Here is a 7,024-nt window from a genome sequence, read left to right on the forward strand (position 1 = left end):
CGAGACAAGCATCAATAAGTCTTGCATAAAAGTTAACTCATAAAGCAATAATTCAAAGTAAAGGCATTGAAGCAACACAATGGAAGATTAAGTTTCAGCGGTTGCTTTCAACTTGTAACATGTATATCTCATGGATAATTGTCAATGCAAAGCAATATAACAAATGCAATATGCAAATATGTAGGAATCAATGCACAGTTCACACAAGTGTTTGCTTCTTGAGATGGAGAGAAATAGGTGAACTGACTCAACATAAAAGTAAAAGAATGGTCCTTCAAAGAGGAAAGCATCGATTGCTATATTTGTGCTAGAGCTTTGATTTTGAAAACAAGAAACAATTTTGTCAACGGTAGTAATAAAGCATATGTATCATGTAAATTATATCTTACAAGTTGCAAGCCTCGTGCATAGTATACTAATAGTGCCCGCACCTTGTCCTAATTAGCTTGGACTACCGGGATTATCGCAATGCACATGTTTTAACCAAGTGTCACAAAGGGGTACCTCTATGCCGCTTGTACAAAGGTCTAAGGAGAAAGCTTGCATTGGATTTCTCGCTTTTGATTATTCTCAACTTAGACATCCATACCGGGACAACATAGACAACAGATAATGGACTCCTCTTTTATGCATAAGCATGTAGCAACAATTAATGTTCTCATATGAGATTGAGGATATATGTCCAAAACTGAAACTTCCACCATGATTCATGGCTTTAGTTAGCGGCCCAATGTTCTTCTCTAACAATATGCACGCTCTAACCATAAGGTGGTAGATCTCCCTTACTTCAGACAAGACGAACATGCATAGCAACTCACATGATATTCAACAAAGAGTAGTTGATGGCGTCCCCAGGAACATGGTTATCGCACAACGAGCAACTTAATAAGAGATAAAGTGCATAAGTACATATTCAATACCACAATAGTTTTTAAGCTATTTGTCCCATGAGCTATATATTGTAAAGGTGAAGAATGGAAATTTAAAGTTAGCACTCAAGCAATTTACTTTGGAATGGCGGAGAAATACCATGTAGTAGGTAGGTATGGTGGACACAAATGGCATAGTGGTTGGCTCAAGTATTTTGGATGTATGAGAAGTATTCCCTCTCGATAAAAGGTTTAGGCTAGCAAGGCTATTTGAAACAAACACAAGGATGAAGCGGTGCAGCAAAACTCACATAAAAGACATATTAAAAACATTATAAGACTCTACACCGTCTTCCTTGTTGTTCAAACTCAATACTAGAAATTATCTAGACCTTAGAGAGACCAAATATGCAAACCAAATTTTAGCATGCTCTATGTATTTCTTCATTAATAGGTGCAAAGTATATGATGCAAGAGCTTAAACATGAGCACAACAATTGCCAAGTATCACATTATCCAAGACATTATAGCAATTACTACATGTATCATTTTCCAATTCCAGCCATATAACAATTTAACGAAGAAGAAACTTCGCCATGAATACTAAAAGCTAAGAACACATGTGTTCATATGAACCAGCGGAGCGTGTCTCTCTCCCACACAAGCATTTATCTATACCTAATAATAAAAGCAAAAGAGTTTCTTGTTGGTCCGTTTTTTATTGCCACTAATTTTGATATAAATTACCCCACTGCCACCGGTAAGTCGTACCAATTGCTGTGCGAATCATTTTTTTCTTTTATTCTTATGTTCTCGCTCATCTACCACCCCCGATCCGCATGGCGACTTGGTCAGCGCGGGCCCACCAGTATGGCCGTTGGCCGGCTTGCCGGCGGTCACGCGCGCGGACCCGATGCGGTCGCGCATCTCCTACTGGGGGCGCTAGAGGAAGGGGGCTTACAGGAAGCTGCTCTGAGCCCATCGGGGGAGCTCGTGTGGAGGAGCCGGCGGCGGCCAGAGGAAGAGGGCGTACAGAAAGCTGCTCTTAGTCCGTTGCGGGAGCTCGTGTGGCGCAGCAAGCGGCCGGCGAACGTCTCCGTCTCTGGATCCCTTGTCCGCGACCCACTTGAATTCTCAGCCGCCTAACCAGAATGCCTTGTCTGCCGCCCCGAACAGGACCTGAACCCTACAACATCGCCCGTCGCTGCCCAAAATTGCCGGCCCGAGGTCCCTTCTCTGCCACCTGGCCCAAGCAGCAGCGCTAGAGCTGTCCTTCTCCGCTACAAAGCGCTGCCCTCTCGCGGCGATTTGCACAAAAATAACCCAAAAATGAAAGAAAAGCACAGAATGACCCTCCGGCGAAACTATTTCACCAATCTAACCCTTTTGTGTGGCGCCCCTTCCACGGGCGCCACACATGCCCATGTGGCTCCCCTCCTGCCGGCGCCACTGACCCAGCCGACGTGGCCCCCTCGCCGCTGAGCTGGTGCGCCCATCCGACGTGGCAGCATGTGTGGCGCCCCTCCCAACGGCGCCACACATGCCAACTTATATGAAGTTTTGGGTCAAAAACATCCAGGGGATCCGGAACCTCTGGGACTTAGCCGTTTTGCGAGGCTCGATGTGTGGCGCCGACACCACGGGCGCCACACTAGCCTGTGTGGCGCCGATGCCACGGGCGCCACACATCCACTTAAGTGTGGCGCCCGCGCCCGCGCCTAGCCCGACCCAGCCAGTTCTTCTCTCTGTTTCCTCTCTTCTCCCTGGAAACCGCCGCCGCCGCCCGACTCCCCTTCGTCCCCCCCACCAAATCGACCAAGCAATCGTCAGATCAGGCCGGCCAAGTCCTTCCTCCTCCATTCCTCAAGGTATTCCCCTTCGATTCCCTCTGATTCGTCCACTATTGTTGGTGGATTTGGTAGATTTGGATATGAACCCTAGATTTGGATATGAACCATTGATTTGGATATGAACCATTGATTTGGATATGAACCATTGATTTGGTGGAACCCTAGATATGTACCATTGATATGTTGGTGCAAGATTTTGGTGGATTTAGATATGAACCATTGATATGTTGTTCTTGACTATATTATGAAATTTTACATGTATGTGTTGAAATGGCTATGTATGTGTTGAAATGGATATGTAAGTGTTGAATGTGTATGCGTAGGAACCCTAGATATGTTAGTTGATTTGGATATGAACCCTAGATTTGGATATGTTGGTGGATTTGGATATGAACCCTAGATTTGGCTATGTAGATATAAAATGGTTATGTATGTGTTCAAATTCTATGTATGTATGTATTGAAATGTCTATTATTTGTGATGGAATAACTCATATTTTGGCTCATAATATGTTGATATAGAATGGCTCATAATATGTTGTATGTGTTGCTCATACATGTAGGATGGTGTGGCTTCTGGATGAAGAGTACGACAGGTTGCACCGGGCTGTTCATATGACGGAGAAGGGAACGGATCTTCAACCTTTGAAGATTCGTTACCATGGCACATCGGATATACCGTATGACGAGAGGTACACGGAGTTCATCCGGCCAACCGGTCTTCTCCCGTTCATATCCCTTGTAAGCCGTGGGGGGCCACTCATGAACCCCTCGGCACTCACCGCCCTTGTCGACCGGTGGAGGCCGGAGACTCACACCTTCCACTTGAGGGCCGGCGAGATGGCCCCTACTCTCCAGGATGTTTCCATGATCCTTGGACTACCTATTCAGGGCGAGCCACTGTGTATGAACACAGCTTCTGATGGGTGGCGCGAGCAGATGGAGGTGCTTATTGGCAGGGCTCCTCCGCCGCCAGCAGATCCAAAGAAGAGAGCTCCCGCCGGCGCGTCTTTCGAATGGATCAGGACTAACTTTGGAGAATGCCCGGAAGAGGCCGACGAGGACACTCGGAGGACGTACGCCCGCGTGTACTTATGGTACATGATTTCGAGGACTCTCTTTCCTGACAGTGGGGGGAAGCTGGCCCATTGGTGTTGGCTGAAGGCGCTAACGGTGTTGGATAACCGTTGGAGTTGGGGAACAGCGGCACTTGCCTACCTCTACCGGCAGGTGATGATTTGCTGTATGTACTATTTTCCTATAGTAGTGTGCTAGACAGAGTACTAACCAAATGTCTTACGTGCGCAGTTGGACGAAGCTTGTCGCAGAACTGGGAGCAGGACTGGGAGCGGCGGTATTGGTGGATGCATGCTCCTACTTTCCGTATGGAGCTGGGACCGCCTATCAGTTGGGCGGCCTAGGGTACTCAACGAGAGGCCATGGCCTCATTACCCTCACTTTCCTGATCGGGAGCCCACTTGGGCATACCTTTGGGACAATGTCTCGGAGATGTCGGGCGATCCAAAGATCATGTACATGCAAAAGACACTGCGGAGTTGGACACTCTTACCGCTGAGCAGGTAACCGATCACTCTTTTGCAATCCTAGTTTTCATTGATTCTACTGGCATGTTCTAAATTCTGAGATGTTTGTATGCTGCAGGTGGAATGGGAGCCATATGGTAGCTACTACCGTATTGGCGCGTCGATGACTGACCTCAACCACAAGTGCACGGAGGAGGCGCGGTTCTGGCGTATGCGCTGCCCACTCATATGCATGTGGCTTGTTGAACACCACCAGCCGCAAAGAGTGATGAGACAGTTTGGGCTGTATCAGGAGTGCCCACCAGTGTGGCAAGACACGGACAAGGCGCTTCATAGGTAAACTTCTGGAGTCATGCGATGGAAGATTCTTGATAGAAGAGGTACAAACTAACTTGTTGATTCTTGCAGGCTTGATAGGCAGCGGCAGAGGAAGATCACAAATTGGCCAGTCCATCATAGCGGCCACATCGCAGCGTTCCAACAGTGTTTGGAAGCGGCACGGAATGCTGGCCCTGAGCAGATTGTGCCTCACAACTTCGCCGCTTTCAACAACTACCTCGAGTGGTTCCATGAGAACACGCGTATCGAGTTAGTTAAGCACGCGTATCCTGAGGAGATCTTGGACGACCCCATCCAGTTCGATGAGGTTGGGCAAAGCCAGCACGACAGATTTGCTCGCAGAGGGAGATCGACTTCTATTGCTTCCGAGCTGAACTTCGTGGTATTCTATTCTCTCACTAACTAGTACATCATCTACATTGCCATGTGAACGCTTCAATTGTGTATGCTATATTTGTCACAGCGGAAGGAGATCGAAAAAACAGCTGAGGAGTGCGAGGTTATGTGGGAGCAGAGCGGGAGAGATGACAAGCCTGTCCGACCGTTGCGGTATTTCATTAAGGTATGATCACCAACTTTGAATGTACGATACTATGATGTGGTGGATTTGTAACCATGAACGGGATGACGCAGAACACTGCACGAAAGATGCGGCGGTTAGCCAGCTTGCTAGGTTGCCGGGAAGCCGAAATCGCTACATCTTCCTCTTCAGAAGAGCGGGAGGTATGGACTATTTTGTTGCTGTCAAACATGTTCTTACTAATTTCAACTTTGTAATCTCATGTGTTCGTGTCTGTGAAGATTCCTGAGGACGAGCTAATTCTGAGTCAAGCCATACTTCCAAAGCGTACCTCGAAGCAAGCCTCACGGTCAGCTTACCAGTTGAAGCCAAGGGGCAAGGGTCCAAACCGGTACACTCCGGAAGATTATGTCAACCGAGGAAAGAAGGTTGTCACTGAGGAGGACGAGGGGCCGCGGCGGAGATCAGCTTTGTCGAAGATGAGGAACGACGAGCCGTTCTCTTCAGAGGAGGAGGAGGAGGATGAGGAGGAGGAGCAGGAGCAGCAGCAGCAGCAGGAGCAGCCACGGCAGCGGACGAAGAGGATGGCCGTCCGGAAGCAACCCGCGAGGACGGCACGTCGAGGACGCTACTAGGATGTGCCCACGTGTTGTTGTGAACTCTATATTCATAAGTATCGATTTGTGAACCCTATGTCATGTCGAACCATGGTCTGTAATGCTACTTGTTGTTTCAATCTACGTGCTCCAATGTGACCTATGAAGTGTTATATGTGTATGTCATGAAATTGCTACTTGTTGTGTCCAATGTTGTACTCGTAACTGTTGGAGTTTGGTAGGATTTTTCATGTTTTTAACAAAAGTCAATGTGTGGCGCCCTTCCAACTGGCGCCACAAGTGCTTGTGTGGCGCCCGTGGCATCGGCGCCACACATGCCAACTTATATCAACATTGGGTCGAAAACATCCAGGGGGCTCCGGACGATAAGTCCTTAGCCGTTTTCGCGAGCCTCTATGTGTGGCGCCCGTGGAATCGGCGCCACATATGCTAGTGTGGCGCCAGTGGAGTCGGCGCCACACATCGAGCCTCGCAAAACGGCTAAGTCCCAGAGCATTTGTCTCACAGTATGGTTGGGCAATTCCAAGTGCATGTGTGGCGCCGTTGGGAGGGGCGCCACACATGCTGCCACGTCGGATGGGCGCACCAGCTCAGCGGCGAGGGGGCCACGTCGGCTGGGTCAGTGGCGCCGGCAGGAGGGGAGCCACATGTGCATGTGTGGCGCCCGTGGAAGGGGCGCCACACAAAAGGGTTAGATTGGTGAAATAGTTTCGCCGGAGGGTTAGTCTGTGCTTTTCTTTCACTTTTGGGTTATTTTTGTGCAAATCGCCCCCTCTCGCCTCCTTGAAGCGCTGACCTCCCCTCCCCTCTATTTATCTTCCTTGCCCCTACAGTGAGCTAAACAGAGCAGCACCGGGGAGGACTTGGGCAATGGTGGTGCGACCTCCACTTCAACCGTGGCCTCTCCACCACCCAAAAGTTGCAGATAACACATCAGCATGTCCTCCTTGTCCCACGATTCAGCTTCTGTCTGTGTAATGGATTCAGAGTTATCATTATTCAGACATTGCAGTAATCTGAATTTTGTTGCTGAATTGGAGGACCCGTTGGAAAATCTAGAGTTAAATTGGGCACACAAGTTGGTGCCACGATGAATGATATTGCTGGCGATGGACGTACCACTTCCGTAATTCTTTCTCAAGCAGTGACTGCAAAGGAATGAAGGTATGTATGTCTGATGAATACACTGAGACAAGAATGTAGTTTTGTATTTCTTTTTTGGTGGTCTTGAAATTTCCATAATGAAGCCGCACATTCCAGGAGCAGGTGGAGGAAGAAGGTATGCA

The 7,024-nt window shown here is 48.5% G+C and overlaps 1 pseudogene; it reads left to right on the top strand.

The window, feature by feature from the left end:
* The first annotated feature begins 2,505 nt into the window (after positions 1-2,505).
* On the top strand, positions 2,506-6,533 carry LOC139832352 (serine/threonine-protein phosphatase 7 long form homolog; annotated as a pseudogene).
* Positions 6,534-7,024: the final 491 nt, after the last annotated feature.

This window comes from Lolium perenne, chromosome 6 (assembly GCF_019359855.2).
Source record: "Lolium perenne isolate Kyuss_39 chromosome 6, Kyuss_2.0, whole genome shotgun sequence".
NCBI classification, from domain to species: domain Eukaryota; kingdom Viridiplantae; phylum Streptophyta; class Magnoliopsida; order Poales; family Poaceae; genus Lolium; species Lolium perenne.